The 16,192-nt window shown below is 41.5% G+C and overlaps 1 long non-coding RNA gene and 2 other non-coding genes across 3 annotated transcripts; all 3 read left to right on the top strand.

Moving 5' to 3' along the window:
* The first annotated feature begins 4,620 nt into the window (after positions 1 to 4,620).
* On the top strand, positions 4,621 to 12,816 carry LOC126046125 (uncharacterized). The gene is made up of 7 exons (XR_007508231.1): positions 4,621 to 4,689; positions 6,595 to 6,650; positions 7,458 to 7,527; positions 8,095 to 8,185; positions 9,437 to 9,466; positions 10,372 to 10,414; positions 11,206 to 12,816. It is a non-coding gene; the product is annotated as an uncharacterized LOC126046125 (long non-coding RNA).
* On the top strand, positions 8,344 to 8,410 carry LOC126046234 (small nucleolar RNA SNORD50). The gene has a single exon (XR_007508275.1). It is a non-coding gene; the product is annotated as a small nucleolar RNA SNORD50 (small nucleolar RNA).
* LOC126046233 (small nucleolar RNA SNORD50) lies at positions 10,960 to 11,030 on the top strand. The gene has a single exon (XR_007508274.1). It is a non-coding gene; the product is annotated as a small nucleolar RNA SNORD50 (small nucleolar RNA).
* Positions 12,817 to 16,192: the final 3,376 nt, after the last annotated feature.

The raw sequence follows: 16,192 nt of genomic DNA, 5'->3' as shown, positions 1-16,192 counted from the left end.
GTAGATTTTTCAGAATTACCTAGGCAGAATGGATATCGGTACATTCTGGTGGGGGTTGATACTTTTACAGGATGGCCAGAAGCTCTTCCCTGTCGTTCCACACAAACAAAGGAAGTAGTAAAGTGGTTACTACGAGAAATAATTCCAAGGTTTGGAGTTCCTATAGGAATTTCTTCTGACAGAGGTCCACACTTTGTTGCAGAGGTAATTCAAAATGTTAGTAAAATTCTGGGTATAGCATGAGATCTGCATACCCCATGGAGACCACAATCCAGTGGGAAAGTGGAGAGGATGAATCAAACTCTAAAAAGGCAAATAAGTAAAATTTGTCAAGAGACTAATTTAAAATGGCCTCAAGCACTTCCATTGGCATTATTACGAATCAGAGTACAACCAAAGAGTGGAACCTCAGTCAGTCCTTATGAATTGTTGTATGGGAAACCTTATGAGTCCCCGGAACCAAACCCAAATATGCATGTAAAAGGAAAACAAGATGTGTATAACTATTTGCTTTCCCTAGGAAAAACTTTGACTGTAATTCAGAGAGCAGTAGTGTGGAATAGACCATTATCCCTAGAAGCTCTGGTGCATGACTTTCAACCAGGAAATTATGTCTATGTGAAAACGTGGGCTTCCGAACCCCTGCAGGAACGCTGGAAGGGACCCTTCCAGATACTGTTAACCACCTTCACGGCTATTAGATTGCAGAATCGGATGCTTGGATACACTACACTCAAGTGAAGAAGGCACCTACTCCATGGAAGATTATTAGCCGTGACCCAAAGACTTTAAAACTGACTCTGAAACATGTCTAATTTTTCATATCTGTTTGTGATTGTTGTTTTTTTTATACTAGTTCGGCAAATAATGTTGGTGGGAACCTGGACTGATTTGATGATTAGGAACAAAAGACAAGTAGAAACAGAACAATTGATTAGCATACCTAAAAAAAAAAATATTTGAAGAAAATTTGATATTATGGTTGATTAAGGGATTTACCAGCTTGCAAAATGTTACCCAGATTACTGCTTGTTTGCCAATACCAAGAGCAGTAGGGGAATCTATTCCTTGGAGAATTCTAACTATGAATTTAAGTGTGTGGATACCTCAAGGATAGATTGGACCATTGTTATATTTTTAATGTCACTCAGGACGTAGAACATGATTTAGAGTTATTGAACAAAATTGAAAAGGAAACTGAAACCATTCGAGAGGATATGTCAGAAGATTGGTTGGGAAAAAAATTTTAGCAGATTAGGATGGAATCTGAGCTCTTGGTTACAATCTATAATCAAAACTTTGTTTCTGTTACTAATTGTCTTTTTGATGATCATGCTGACATATGCTTGTCTGAAGAGACAATTTACTGATAGAATTGCAGTCAATCACATGATCATGAGAGAGGTTCCAATTATTCCACCAGAATACAGTCCACCACCAAAATATACTGAAACAAATATTAACTTTCAAAATAGTAGTAGAGAAATGTTATGTAGATAATGTGAAAGTATTGAAATAATTTTCAACACTTTCAAAGGGGGGAAATGTTATTGATTTATTATTGATTTGTTATTAGTTAGAATTAATCATATTTAATTTTAATAGGAATATAGAATTATATGTCTCTATGGTATTTTATATATTTAACCAACAACTAACAGCTGTTGTGAAATCCCCTGTATAACCCGGTACCAAGGCTGGAGGAATTGGCCAAAATCGTCTAGTAGGAACATTTAGAACTTAGATAACAAGCTTGAGATTTAAGATGATCTAGATATAGTGTTTATTAGTAGGAGTATATAATAACCTAAAAGAATGTAGAAGATGTCAGAATTTCAAATTAATGGAAACTGATAAGTTTTTTATGAAGCAACTTGTAATTATCTGCCAAGAAATAGTTAGTTACCTGCCAAGGGCCAAACTGCGCAGAATCACCTAAAGGAGGTCAAAAAGCGGACAAGTGAGGAAGACTATGAAAGACCACCAGAGGACTCTAGAAGACCACCAGAGACCTTCAATGCGCATGCGTAAAAGACATTAACATATGCTAATGACTTCCCAGAAATCTAATGAATATGCATAACCTTTTTTGGAAATCTAATGAATATGAATGAATAAGTTTAATATAAGGTGTATGATTTTGGTGTTCGGTGTGCGTGGTTTTTTTGAGAGGACTCACCCGCGCACCCGGCCGTCAATAAAGAAGTGTCTGCTTATCTACACTAAATTGGTGTTGATAAGTTCTTTATTCCGAGTTTTTCGGCAACACCACAAGCTTGTCCAGTGCTCGCTGACATAGGTGGTGCTGAGAAATACGAGGCACATTTCTTTGGGGATAAAAAGTTTGCATAAAATGTGCATTCAGGCACTGCTAGTAAACCTGTACGCTACAATCTAAAAACACATGGTAACATTGCAAGGTGCAAGGCTCCCTGAGGTAAGTGTACAGCCATGTTTCTCCTGCAAAGATCACAATACAGAGCAGGACCCCGCAGCCATGGACAGGCCCTTCATCATCTTATTATTTATAGCCTTCTTATGATCAATTGCAAACTACAATAGTACTCATTCATGCTTTATGTAATGTACTTTGGGCTTAAATTATGAGTCTGTCTATTTTTTCCCCTGAAAAGAAATTCCATTCCTACATACATAAAAGCCCTGCAAAAAGCCATAATTATTTAGGACTTGGGAAAGCAATGGTAAGGAGTTGCCTGCTTTCTTTAGAGCTAATTGAGTCATGATTACTTCGCTTATCTTTAACCCTGATGTCACTAAGGAAGGGTGGGTTAACATTTTCAGTGCCATGGTCACAAGGATAGACAACAACCGTGTAAACTGCTTGCCTGTGCCCAAGTTCAGCTGCTGAGCCTGCGTGAAGCACTAGAAACTATTCTCTGATGCTTATTGCTTCCCGCTCTCTCTCCTACTGAAACAGCAGCTCAAACAAGTGCACATAGGAGGCTCTGAGAAAAAGGCACCATGTAGACCTTTTTCCTTGTGCCTCTACAGCAGAAAAGGTGGCGGGTTGGCTGCAGCTTGCACTCTGCCATTTGGGTCACTCTGCTTGAGGTCAAGAGGAAGATTTCAGACAGGTAAAATGGGATGTGGAAGATGAAAAGCAGAGAGGAAATGAGGGTCGTCTCCTGCCGTGAGCTGCAGAAGAAAACACGTTTAAAATTCGTCAACTATTTTGTTTTTTCCTGGTAGTATTAATCTCAGTAATTTTAAGAATTGCCAGGAATTTTAGCACTTTACAACTCACTTTTCTAGACTTCCCTTATCTGTTCCCAACAGTTAGAGCCTTCTATTGAGAGTCCATCTTGTGGACTGTTGTTTTTTGTAGTATTCTTAACAACTTGTCAAAACACCAAAAAATTTTTTGAGCTTTTCTTCATCCTTCCTTGTTTTTCCTGGTTTCCTCAACTAAGTTGGTTGATATATACTAAACCTCTCAATAAACAGGCAGACAAAAAAGTTAGACTATTTATAAACAATTAGTGAGAAATTCCGTAAATCTTGTGAGAATTTAGGATGTGGTTTCCCATCAGTTAAAATGTCATCTAGGCTGTAGCGGTCCTGCCATCCCCACTGGAGCCCAGGTACCTGCTCCCACTTCTTTCACTAGCCCTGCCACAGCGGTACGGAAGGTCGATTCAGCTGGAGACTAAGCTGCTTTCTGACTGAGGTGCAACTTCCAGTGGCAAAAGCTGTGCCGGGACTGGGGGAGCCCACTCTTGGGTTGACTGTGGAATCGCATCCTTAGTCTTTCTAGAGTAAAAAACTGCAGAAAGCTTTCTTTTTTTTGTCTGTTGTGGGTAAGAGGAGATTTTTCAGCCCCGATGACCTGTAATGTTATACAGGGATAAAGCATTGCATGCTACTTCCAAAAAGGGAAAGGGTGTGCGTGTGGTTAAGGTTTCAGAAACGGCTAATTAGAGAGGACGGAAAGTTGAAACATTCAGGCATGGCGATGGAAGGTTAACCAGTTGGAGCCCTGGGGAACAGTAACAGAAGACATAAGAAATAAGTACTCAATGGACGACATTTTTTCTGAGTTTTGTAAGCTGTTATCAGGTTCCCGCCTTCACTTGCTCGCTCTGCGTTTGACGCACAAACCCCGTCATGCAAAATGCACAAACAGCACCGGGACTCCAGCGCTCATTCCTTCTCTCCCCTCAGGGCACCCCCTCCCGTCCGTTCCCCTCCGGCCCCCTGCTCCTGCCTGCTCGGAAGGGCGGGCAGCCGAGTCCGCAGCACACACACCCCCCCCGGGTTGCGGAAGGCCTGAAGCGGAGGCCCCGGCCTGAGGAGTCCCGGGCGAGGCGGGCCCGGGCGCGGCCCCGGGGCGGCTTCGCCCACGGCCGCTCAGTTAGGCGCGGCGCCGGTCGCTGCCGCCAGGGCGGCGCTGCCGAGGCCCCTCAGCGGGCCGCAGCCGGACTCTGCCGGCAACACGTCAGCGGCCGCCGGCCCGCCAACGGCTGCCGCCGCCGCCCGGGGAGGACCGCGCGCCGGGCCCCGCCCGCGCGCGCGCCCGCGCGCCGAACGACAAAGGCGCGGCCCCGCCCCTCGGCGCGGGGGTGGGGGGAGAGGGGCGGGGCCAGCCTCGTTCCCACCCTGCAGCGTATCTATAAAGCTGGCGAGCGCCCCCTCGGCCTCTCTTTTCCTGGGGAGCCTCCGCACGGGCGGGTAAGGTAGCGGCTGCTCCCCGAGCGGGGCTGGAGGGGCGCCCGCGCTGCTTCGTTTTCTGCTTGGCCGTTGGGGATGCTCGCCCGCGGCGCCGCTCGCGTAGGGCTTGGGGCTTGGAGCTGGCGGGTGAGGCTCGCACCTCGGAGCCGCGGGCGGGGCGGGCACGGCCGGGCGCAACCCAGCCGCGGGGGCCGCAGCCGCCGTGTACGCCGCCCCGCTGCAGCGCCGGCGGCGGGGGAGGGGATGGCGGACTACGGGTCCCGGCAGGCCTCGCGGCTCCGCGGCGGGGGAGGCGGGAGCGCAGCGCGGCCGAGTTCCCCCGGCGGAAGCGGTGTCCCGCGGCGCGGTGCACTCTGGGATGGGTAGTTCGGAGGCGGCGGCGGCTGGCGCGTGCGGCGGGGTACCATTTTGCCCTGGCGCGGGCGGCGCCCGGCGAGGCGCTGCCTGGCCTGCGCCATTTTGATGGGTAGCCGGCCCGGCCGGAGGGAGGCGGCGGGGACACGGGCCGTGTCGGGTACCTTCGGGGGCTGGTGAAACGAATGCTGCCCGCCAGTGACGCCAGCTCTTAATTGCTGAGGCCGGGAGCAGCCCCTTGCCGAGGCGATGCAGAATTCCGCTTCGCTCGGTCCTCGTTTGAATTAGCGCTTGGAACGCTGGCCCGTGCTGGTGAATGAAGTCGATCACGACTAAACATGGCGATGGGAACGAGGGGATTTGGCGAGAGGTTAGGGCGCCTTGAATAAGGTGGAGTTGCCTTGTTCGTTTGACGCAGGGCTGGCGCACACATTCGTGTTGCCTGCGTGTGTTTCCGAGGGCTCGGCCGTCGGCATCATGGAATTGTCAAGCCGCAGAAGACTTTTAAAAATACAGTTGCTGTAAAATCAGCATATCGTGCCAAGAAAAAAACTTTAATGCGAGTCATGAAATTACTTTAAAGTTTTAACTATTAAAGTTGCCTTTTCTTTTTTCGCTAGGCAATGAGACAGCAGAATAAAAGAGATCTATTTTAAAAAATGGCATAACACACAAAAATCCAGCTTCATGTGGACTTAAGATGCCTTTTTTCCCCTTTTGCGATGCTAGTGTCATTGAGCCGTAGTACTTCTGGGAGAATGGGAAATACAGTAAAAAAAATATAGCTAGGATTCTAGGCTCTTATCTGCAAGTAAAGATTAGGAGGTGTTTTCATTCATGTAGGAGGTTGTCGGGTGCATTCATTCCGTGTTGTATTAGCTTGTCTAATGATAGCCTGAGTCACATGTTAAGATTACTGAGCAGTAAAATTTTTGAATCTTTAGAAGCCATTAGTAACCTCTGGTTATTGGGTGTAATAAGCAAGCTTAACTCAAGATTTTCCGTAGCTTAAAATGTTCTTGTGATCTGAAACAAAACATTTATAAGTTAGGTTATCTTTAATGGATTGCTACATTTATTCGATCTATTTAAGTATTGTATGTGACAAAACATACTTTGTCATGTGTTTCTTTGCCTGGTTGAGTTGATAGATTAAAATACTTGCTATGTGGTGAAAACTGAATTCTCTAAACCAATTTAAATCAGTGCTTATACTTAAAAGGACTGAAACCTTGAGATGACGAATTTTCATTAAAAATCCTTTGGACTGAAGTTTAATAGTACATGCAGTTATTTGTAGAAATTTGTTTTCAGTATGGGATTTCAAGTGGATGTAACTCGTAACTCCTTTGTTAGTTAAAAATGGCTGCATGTCTTCCTGCTTTCTAAAAGGCCTCCTGCAAACTTACGACTTAAGTATGTAACATATTATGGCTTCTGAGACTCGAGAGATTGTTTATGATTGTTGTCTCATAATGTGTGTGACTTAGTGGCCTGGTAATAAGAATCTGCTGATTTCAAATATTAAGCTTGTTTACTGTTTGTTTTTAGGTATGATGGAGAGGAGATTTTCAGTGGTGTCCAATACATTGTACAGAAGCATTAAGGTAATGGCTGGAATTTTTAATTTTGTTGCTCTAGAAGTGGCACTACATCTCTCTTGTTGATCAAGATAATAAATGCTTCCATTTCTTACTTGGTTTCCCTGGTTTTGTCTGTCAAAAGTATGGAATGTGTTAAGTGCCAGAGACTTGTCATCTTTGTATGGCTACTGAGTGGGATAAAAAATAAGAACAAGCTCAGTATATTGCATTTTCATAGTTGCCATCAAACTGATGAGTAATTATTTGATGATTTTTTTGTGTGTGCTCTTCACTGAGTTAAGGTCAGTTATTCTTAGTTTCATTTCTTTTGCTGTGGCATTTAAATAAGCATGAAGACCCATGTGATAAATCACTTGTTTAATTTAGCACAAATTAACCTGATTTCAGAGATGGTGCAAGTTAGCTGTCTGGCCTCGGATGTGTGTTGGAGTTAATGTGAATCTACATACATGACCATCTTTGAATGTAACTATTGAGGTAATGGTCCTGCAAGCTATGGACAGATAGTATTGCATTGTGAATAAATGCATGGCCACTCATAAATATTTTTGAAACAGAAGCTTGAATGTCCTGGTTCTTCAGACATTGTAACAGTTGCAAAATGGTCTAAAACCAATTCAGGGTAATTTTTTTCTAGTGCATATAAAATTTCAACTTGTCAAGTATTGAAGACTGTTATAGACCAATATTGAAATGTTTTATGCAAAGTGAATTTTTGTTTTTGACATAGTAACATGAGAGATGATGCTAGACCACAGCAAGAGACATTTTCTACTTTTAAAGATTATTTTTCTTTAATTTCAATTTTAGCCCTTCATGGAAGTGCCATCAGAAGTAGAAGAATACTTGGTACACACAAGTGGATTTTCCTGAAAGCTGTGTATGTTTTGAATGATCAGTGGAGATAATTTAATATAAATAAATGGATTAGCAAAATATATGTATGGTCAAATTAGTGTGACATTAGTTTTTAAATGGAAGTATCATTGTATTTCAGGCATGTTTGACATGGTCTAGAACTGTGTAGGCTGGGGAGTTGGTGAATAGTTTATTTGGGTTACTGTCGGAGGAGCTGGTAAAATAAGCCTATCTGAAGTGTTCACCCTAAATCTGACAAAAATTACCTCTAGATGGCTTTTAATTGTGAATTTGCACTTTGTTGGGAGATTGGTATAAGAAAGTGTTTAGGTGAAGAAAACAAAGGGGCATCTAGAGGCTTGTTAATATAAACAGGCACATGGGGTTCCAATTTTTTAAAGAGTATAGTTGATATTACCTTTCAGAAATGCTAAGAAATAACTTTGGATCTGTAGTCAGTTTAGTTTTACTCAAATGCTTACAACCAGTGGGTGGGAGGAAGGAGGATCCAGGAGAGTAAAACTTGGCTGTTCTGAATGGGTTGTGCTATATTACACATTAACATGTCGTAATTGATTATTTTACTCAGATTTCTAGAATGGCATGAACAGTTTCTAACAAAGGGAATGTCAGGTGTCCTGGTGAAAGATTTCCTGGCAGCTGTAGTACAACAGATAGAGGTAATATTTATACTGATTAAGCAGCTGAAAATTTTTGTTAATTGTAATGTATTCCCTTTTCAGTACATCTGCATATGAAAGACAATAAAGCTTATTTGGTGGAACATATCAGTGTATGAATTGTGCTACAGTTCCCAGTCACTGATACTTAAGTGGTGAATCATGATGAAACTGCCAAACCTGATATGTTGATGAGAAACTTCATACGGATCTGGCTACTGAGATGAAACCACTTAATTCTTTCCAGAAGTCACTTAGTCTTTCAGTCATTATCCCAGTTGGTGTTCATTTCATTGCTGTCCCTGGGTACAGGCTAGATGCCACCATGTTCCAGGTTGTGAATAAGAATGTTGGTGCATTATTTAAACTCTCCTCAGCCCCATGTTGACATGTGTATGTGCTGTTGCAAAAGCTAGCATCTTTAAAGAACACAGGAGGAGGGAAGTGTTAGATGCCTATATTTGAGGTATCCTGCCTTATAGTGGGTAAATAACAAACATGAGCCAGGTATTAAACGTGCCCTGCTAAGGAAGTGTTGCTGGTGTTTGAAAGCTAGTGATGGCATTTGCACATTGACCCTCCTAGGATAACTATCGTTGGGGCTCACTCAGATGTGAGCATTTAGGAAAAGTAATGTTAATGATTAAAGGTGGAATTTGATGGTGAACTGCAATGAATTCTAATTATATTAAAGCTGTTTCAGCTCCAGAGCTAAACTAAATCAGAAGGGCTAGTATAACATTATACTTGCAGCAGGCAAAAAGCATGCTTGTGAACACTTAATGTGCATTGAGAGTATTGGTAGTGGTTTCTCCCAAGAACTTCATTCTTACCCAGGTACCTGAATCTAATCTTTTCCAATGAAATTCACTTTAATTGCACTGGTTCTTGAGTATCTGCAGGTTGTTTTTAGTTAGGAAGTTAAAATCTAAAATGTGAGGACAAGTTCTAACTTTCCTGTTGTACTACAACATCTGTATTTTTATTCCATTCCTTATTAATGAAAGGTACCTTTAAATAACTTGCTAGCTACCAGGAGTTTCTTTTGAACAACAGGCTTTGTCCCACTGTGAAGTTCAAATGTGTGAGTGAAACTTCTTGTGCAGCAGTGCTACCTATGAAATGCTGGATTGTTTAGACAGGCAATATTACAAGTAGGAAGTGGAGTGACTTACATGGCTGAAGTAAAGAAAGGTTGGAAGTAACAAGCCTTGCTAGTGTAACTAACCAGTGCATTTTATGTCTCTGCAGAGATGCTTGGGTGCTGCTTCTCAGTTGAAGGTATGAATTCCAATAAATGTTATGATTAATTTAAAAGCTTGATGTGGGAGTGATGCTTAAAACCATTGGTATGTCTGATGAATGACGCACCTATCCCAAACCTGACCAATTGCTTGATGAAAAACATGTGAATCTGACTTTAGACTACTCTTAACACCAGAACAGGTGATATGTTTGAAGATGGTAGGCTTCGTGGCCTGTACATACCTTGAAACTCAGCAAAACTTGGTTTAAATAACTAATGATAATTTTTAAATGCCTGCTTCAAAAAATTGCATTGTTGTCAACTCCATTTATAAGCAGGAGGTCACATGTAAACTGTTGTATTACAAATGGCATATCTGAAGTGGAGTGGGGTTTGTGTGTATCTGCATAATGGAAAACAGGGTGAAACATTCAATGATCTATCTTGGCCTTTTTTTTTGAATTTGCAGTTCTAGTTTAGAGGTAGTCTCCATTTTCCTGTTGCTTGCAGGAGAGTTGTATGTAGAAAAATGTGGTCCAGATGTAGTTTCTTATTTAATGCTTGCTTGTTGGTGGATTTTAGCTTCTGGAGTTTTTAACGTTTTGATAGAAGGTGAGAACCAGTTGTTAGCCAATTTTCAAGTATGATCTTTTTTGACAAATTCTCGTAGGAGAGGGGGAATTATACTTGATTGGTTAGTTGCCTGTCATAGTTCATAGCCAAGTTGAGCTATAGCTGGGCAAGAGAAGCAAAACAAATTTTACTGTGGCATGACTGCACTTCTAAGTTAAGTTTCACAGAAATTGTGGAGTACTGGTACTAATCCAACACATGTTTGATAATGCGGTTTGGTCTGAGAGGCTAAATAGATGGCAAGTTGTATTTTGAGTGCTGGAAGAAAATTTTTCTGAACTAATGTCTTTGTTTTTTTTTTACACAGGAAAATGGTCAAAAATGTAGGAACATACTATTAGCTTATTCAGGTATGCAACCGAAAAGCTAAACATATTCTCACCTTAAGTCTAAAGGAGCTCTGTGCTTACAGTTCGTATGCCTTTAGCTAGTTTGAGTCAGCTGTCCTGGCTGTGCTCCCTCCCAGCTTCTTGTGCACCTCCTCACTGGCAGACCATGGGAAACTGAAAAGTCCTAGACTTGGGATAAGTGCCACTTAACAGCCTAAAACATCAGTGGGTTATCAACATTATTCTCACACTAAATCCAAAACGCACTGTACCAGCTACTAGGAAGAAAATTAACTCTATCCCACTTGAAACCAGGACAGCATAGTAACTAATTCTCTACATAGTTGGAATTTAAGAACACTTGTTCCCCAAGGCCCAATGTGTGCTGATAGCTGTGCCTAACCTTGGTTAGCTTTCAAACCTACATGCAGTTTTAAATAATTGTACATTATTATTGAAATACATCAAAAGGACTAGAGAATGTTTAATTTTTTTATTGCAATCAGAAACCCTATAGAAAAACCATACATTTCCTCTTAAATTTTTTTTCTGTATTGCTCTTGTCTCATCTGTGATGATCCTATCCCGAACCTGAATTCTTTGCTGAAAAACCTAATACGGATCCGGAATCTGAGATGAGACAAAAAGATTTGATTTAAACTTTCTGAAAAGTGTTATAATGTCTATGGGGTTGTAGGTTTTTTTACAGAAACAGTAACACCTTAATGTATAAAGTGTTGTGTGCTTACTTGCAAATTGAAATTTTTCCCTCAAAAGAACCATTTTACTTAGACCTTGTTCTCTTTTTCCAGTGATGAGTTGGAACGCTTTGTCAGTGCTGCCAGACAAATGTGGATGATCTGTAACTGGAAGGAAGCGTAACACCTGAAGAGTTTTTGTGGCTTGGAGTGGCATGCCATGGTTTTAAAAGCCTGCTTAAGGCAGCTGCTGCAGTTTTGTTAAGCGGATACTGTTTTCAGAAACTGCATGTGAACCAAAATCACTGTCTCTGTGTATTTAAAATAGACCTTTTCCCAGAACACTGAGCTGCCCTCTGTAGGAAGGGTAGCAGCAATATTAGAGAAATGAGTGTTGAGCTTCAATACATGGAAAAACCCCTGAGAGTATTTTCCCTTTTAAAATATAAGGGTATATAGACTTGCTGATACTGAACATCTGTAATAAAACAACAGAACTCACAGGTAGGCCCTGTAAAGATGGGGAGAAAGCAAAATGAGTACACAAATTCAAACCAATGAGTCAGCTTTTTGAGGGTGGTGTCATCCAGGAGATGGGAGGAAGTAGACAAGGTTGTAGTGGTACAGAACCATAAATGTGAAACACTTGTAAGAAATTCAAGTGTCATGAGGAAAGTCATGGTTACAGAAAAGGCAAGGTCTAAAGCTTGCATTGCTGTCTGTATCTAGTGAGGGGAGAGAGGAACTGGGCTTTTATGGACTGCCACTTCAGCATGAAAAGACCAGTGCCACAACAGTGGAACTGCCCTTTGAGGTGTACGCTGGCAATGTTACCTGCTTGCTGTGAGGGGAAAGAGGTCAGTAGTGGGAGATGGGAGTACATGTGTTGGAACTTTTGCTTTGAGGATTCACTTGAAAACTAATGGTCCTGTATCATAGTAACAGCGTATTTGCTGTATTCAGCAAATTGACACTCTTCCACAGAGGAATGAAGGATCATAAATTGATCACAGATTAAGTTGGCTTTTAAAGACAAATCATTATGTACATAAGCTGTGGTCTGCTTTAAAGCATGACTTTCAAACCTAATTGTCAGGAATGGTTTATGAAGGACCAAACAGAATGGCATGATACCTAAAAATTGACAGAGCTATGCTTGCAGAATCATTCCAAAATACAGAAAAAATACTCTATAGTCTTCAGCCAAAAATGACAGCATTGGATGCCAGCAGCTCTCTTCCTTTGGAGAGTTGGAGGAATTCCTATAGTTCATGAAATGTGCATATCTCTAAATGACAAATTCCATGAAAAGCCCAATTTTCTGTCCAAGCAGTATCACGAAGTGCAAAACACTACTAGTAGCAGCACCTAAAGCATTGGGAATGTCAAAAATAAGTATCTGTCCGAGTACTAACATGTACACTTAAGCTGACCGAAATCCAGGAGTGTATTGGCTCACTGAGCATCTCCTATGCTTTGGTTATTGTTAATAAGCAGTAACCAGCTACTTTGGCTAAAGGCTGCTCCTTTTCAGCAAGCAGCTGTGTAAATCAAGTCTAGTGGATGTATCAAAATCTGCAGAAATTTACTGTGGAACAGCTTTCCTTTCATTGCTTTCAATGATTTATTATTTCTGTTAAATGTTACTGAGAAGGGTAAGTATTTCCATGTGCCATGTTTTGTACATGTTCTTTCTTGAATAAAGATGAGGATGTGAAAAACCTAGCTGTTGCACATGAGGTCTGTAGTTGCACCACGGTGTTCTTTGACAGCTTGTACTTTCCAAGAAGCAATGTGACTTTGTTGCACCGACTGGTACAGCACATACTGGACATGTGATACTCCACACTGTGCTCGAGTGACTCCTGGACAACAAACTTCATTAGTGATTATGCACTTCAGAAGTGGGAAGGGAGCAGTTTCCATCTTTCGCCCACTGCAGTTCCATGAAAAGTCTGGATGCTGCTGACAGCATCTAGTGAAGCTGCTTGAATGGTAAGTTGGGAAGTTGCTAGTGCTAGGTAGGTCAGCCTCCTGGAGGAAAGAAGATGTAGGCAATACAGCAGTCATACTGGTAAGTACTTTGTTAGATGCTCAAAAAGAATCTGTATATGACTTGCATTACAGGGCCAGAAGAGTGTGTGGCATGCATTTTGGAGTGTAAAGGTACCATCTTTTTATCCTTTGGGCTGACACTTACGGAAGCTTTTAAAGAGGTACTGCTACGTCCAGTAAGGTTGATGAGAATGAGTTCACCTTGTGATTTCTGGGATCAAAGACTGATAGAGTTTCAGGATTGTGGGTGGCACTTCAGGTACCCAAAGTACTTCACATCAATGTTCTGTATGTTCTAAAACATTCCTTGGGCATGGTTTCTGATCTAGGATTGACAGTATTAGATGGATAAAGGTTGGCAGAGAATGTTACCATGCCTATCAGGTGGTTGAGGCCTATTGGCAGTAGCAGTGTTTAATCGTGAGAAAGGTACCTCTCACTTGGCATAGAAAAAGGTAGATGTGTCCAGTGATATGGCATATTGGCTATTTAGCTGGATACCTTTCTGTATGAATGCTCCTGTGGTTTAGGGCTGCAGAAGATGAAAAGAGTGTATTAATGGTGTGGAGAGTGATGTTCACAAAAATGAACAAACATTTTAACCATGATACTCCACGGGTTTTGGAATATAGAACTAGTGAAAATGATGTAGGGAGATCATTTTTGCAACTAATTTTAAGATGGAAAGAGTAATACCTGTAATGGCTTTTTTGCTTGGTGGGTGGGGGAGATGACGTGTTTGCAAACCACCTGTGGATTTAGTTCTTTTTGAGTCTGGTAAGATGTTTTATACAAGTGATTGAGAGAAGGAGATGTAGTTGTGAAGAGTTACTGTACGACACATTTGGAACACATGGCATGGGATTTCTCTGTGCAAAAGTACTTTATTAAACATCACTTTTAGAAAATAGCTTGCTAGATTTAAAGCTTTGTGCAGTAAACAGCATGAAAGCATTTTGCTTTTTTGTGCTTTAAATAGTCTGGTGAAATCTTGCAGTAACCATCAGTGTTGAACTTAGAGAAGTGTCACATGGCTGTTGGGCTGTGGTCCAGGAAATCAATGGTTAGACAAACTTCGTTCTGGAATATTGCCATGTATTGGTCTTAGTAGCTGGGCAAAAAAAGCAGAGCCTTTTTTGAGTTAAATGAGTGACAAGCAAGAGGAGTACCTTGCTGCCACAACAAAGATAGAGGAGTTAGCTTTGCATAAATGCTTTACTACCATTTAAGTAATGAGGTCCCTGTTAAGGTGGAAGGTTTTGTCTGTTGCTGTAGAACTTGTCTTGCCGGTGGAGGCTGTAGGTCTGTAAACAGAGTTGCAAGTGAGCGAAACTAAGCTAGCAGTGGTTATCTCTCCACAGCACCCCCACTGCTATGTGAATGCGCTTGCTGGTGTGAAACCTGCTTGGAGCAACAGATCCTGGTGAACAGAAATTGCAGTGTAAGCTGCACTGTCAGGCTACCAGCTTGCAGAGAAGTGTGTGCTGCCTTGGCTGCAGCTGTATCGTGTGCCAGCTTCAGTGGGGTTGCTGCCTTATGGTGTAGGCAAGCTCTTAATTGTATAAACTTGCCGTATAAAGTTCGGGTATGAATTTTACTGATTAAAAATGGGCATTGAAATGAAGTAATGGTAGAGAGAGGGACTCCTTAAGACAGTCAGACATGGACACAGCAGAGTGAGCGAAGTGTTAAGACTTTGCCCAAAGAAAGGTATTCTTTATATCGGAGAGTATTTAACCCTGACTTTGGGTCTGTAGTTTTTCTGCACACCCCCTCTCACAGTTCAGAGGACAAAGTTTTGAGTTATAATCTGGAGTATGAATTAATTTAATATATAAATGGTAATTTCAGGTGAGTAGATTATAGATGGAGGCCTTTGTATGCTATATAAATAAATGTATGTGTCCAATGATTTGTATTTGCTGTACTTTGTTATTAGAACTGGTATTACAAGCATTTTTGCTTGTCTGCCCTTGTCTGTTTTCCCTTGGAGGATATAAACTGGAAAAGTAATATTAAAATGATGAATTCCACTTTCTTTCAAACATCATGTGGCTTTTTAGTTGACAGTCCAGTTGAGTTATCAGGGCTATGAAGACAGTACTTCTCTGCCATTGTTTCAAACTTCCTGCAGGCTCTGGAGGACAAAGTGGTGTTTGATGCTCAGAAGAATGGCTGTATTGAGTGGGACAAAGTCTGCCTCGCTCAGTATTCTGTCTGAGGATGACCAGTATAAGGAACAGGAGAAGTATAGAGAGCCTTTCCAGCAGTTTGCTTGGGAATTTCCTGAGGAGATTTTAATTTGTATTTGAATGTTATGTGGGCTGTAAAATACATGAAGTAGTGCATATTTTAGTAACTGCAGAGCCAGGGAGATTGGGAAGGGGCTAAAGATAATTTTTTTTCCTCTTGAAGCCAATGGCATTTTCAACTCGCATTAATGAAAACTGTGGTAAATGGGAGTCCAGTTAAGGCCCCAGTGCTAGGCCAGCTTTACTGTTTGAGCTGTGTTGGAGGTGAAAATCTGAAATATTGATGGGTGCTCTTACCTTGAGTACCCCTGAGCTACACTTCAGCCTTCTCACCAGACCAATCGCAAGGAAAAAAAATGGTGGTTATTGAAGTTCTCAGTAACTAAGGAATGTTGTCCCAGCAATGATGGTACTAGCTTTATGGTTGCAGGCGAAGAATGATTAAAATCTGTCCTAAAATAAAGTCCAGTCATTGTTTTATATAAGTGGAAGGAAGCTAGGAAGAGATGGAACAGACCAAATAGGAAATGCTTAGACTTTATGTTGAAACTGGTAAGTTGATTAAAAAATAAAGGTTGTATTTTTAAATCATCTTAAGATCATTGAAGAATACACAGCTACCATTAAATGGGTGTACTTCATCTTACTTTGACAAAATAGGAAATAATTTGCCCTAGCCTTAGTTGTTTGTTTTTTTTCAGTCAGAATGAGGGATGTTGCAGATAGTAGAGACCTGAAAGAAACATTTGAGACTTAAACTCTTTAAGTGTGTTAGCTCTGTCTAGTAGTTAGGT

The sequence above is a fragment of the Accipiter gentilis genome, chromosome 15 (genome assembly GCF_929443795.1).
Source record: "Accipiter gentilis chromosome 15, bAccGen1.1, whole genome shotgun sequence".
In the NCBI taxonomy this organism is placed as follows: domain Eukaryota; kingdom Metazoa; phylum Chordata; class Aves; order Accipitriformes; family Accipitridae; genus Astur; species Astur gentilis.
Note: the sequence above shows the minus strand (reverse complement) of the source record. Positions and strands in the feature narration are given on the sequence as shown.